Consider the following 1,517-nt stretch of genomic DNA (forward strand, 5'->3'; position numbering starts at 1 on the left):
TCTCAGATTTTCACTATTTGCCTTTGTGCATGTTTTGTGTATTTACACTCATATATTCACAAATATACAATGAATTAATATCAAATCAATTCCTATCATACTCAAACATCAAAATACATTATTTTTACCATATAACATATTTATAATTATTTATCACACTATATTCAATTTTTCAGGGTTTTACAGTTTTGACCCGGGCGCGATTTCATGGGTTATAACTCATTGCTCGAATTTCACGAATTCGTGAGCTATAGGCAACAATTTGTCCCCAACTTCGACGATTTCATCCGATGAAAAATGACTCGGCAATGTGAAATTTCACGATTTCCTGAGCTATAACCCACAAAAATTTTGCATTTACGCCTATTTTAGGCCTGGTGCAGACAATTAGGCGGAGTGCATATTTCGCGATTTTGTGAGCTATAACCCATGACTTCTGACACATTTTGTTAGTTTCGGTCTGTTGCACCCCGCCGCTAGAAATTTTTGTTGAGTTCAAAACCAACGATTTCATGAGCTGTAACCTATGAATTTTGACCATTTTATTCTTATTCGACGGGTATCGTAAATGTCAAAACAGATGATTTCATGAGCTGTAGTCCGTATGATTTCTGACCATTTTGGTCTGTACGATGCCCCGTATCAAAACCACTTTGCCGAATTCAAAACCGACGATTTCATGAGCTATATAACACATGATTATTGACCCTTCTCGTGCATTTGGGCTAGGCGGCAAATAATTAGGCGGTGTTCAAATATCGTGATTTCACAGGTTATAACCCATGGTTTTACGACCGTTTCGGTCCGTTTTGACCCGGGCGCGATTTCATGGGTTATAACCCATTGCTCGAATTTAACAAATTCGTGAGCTATAGGCAACGATTTGTCCCTAACTTATACGGTTTCTTCCGAAGGCAAATGGCTCGGTATAGTCAAATTTAACGAATTTATGAGCTATAACCCACGAAATTTGTCCATTTACGCCCCTTTTTCGGCCGGTGCGTATAAATAGGCGGAGTGCATATTTAGCGATTTCGTGAGCTATAACCAATGATTTCTGACACATTTTGTTAGTTTCTTTCCGTTTCGACTCGACGCAAGAAAGCTTTGCCGATTTCAAAACCAACAATTTCTGTGTTGTAACCAATGAATTTTGACCATTTTCTTCTTTTCCTATCTAGTTTCTGAAATGTCAAAACTGATGATTTTATAAGCTATTGTACGTACGATTTCTGACCATTTTGGTCTGTTCGACACCCCGTGTCAAAATATCTTTGCCGAATTCAAAACCGATGATTTCATGAGCGATAACACGTGATTATAGACCCTACTCGTGCGTTTGGGCCCGGCGAAAAATAATTATGGGATGTAGGAAATGATTTTTTTCCGAACTTCGATGGTTTCGTCTGACGACAAATGACTCAGCGGAGTCCAATTTCACGATTTCGTGAGCTATAACTCACGAAATTTGTCCAATTACGTCCCTTTTCGACCCGGTGTAGACAATAAAGTGGAGT

This window comes from Asparagus officinalis, chromosome 3 (genome assembly GCF_001876935.1).
Source record: "Asparagus officinalis chromosome 3, Aspof.V1, whole genome shotgun sequence".
In the NCBI taxonomy this organism is placed as follows: domain Eukaryota; kingdom Viridiplantae; phylum Streptophyta; class Magnoliopsida; order Asparagales; family Asparagaceae; genus Asparagus; species Asparagus officinalis.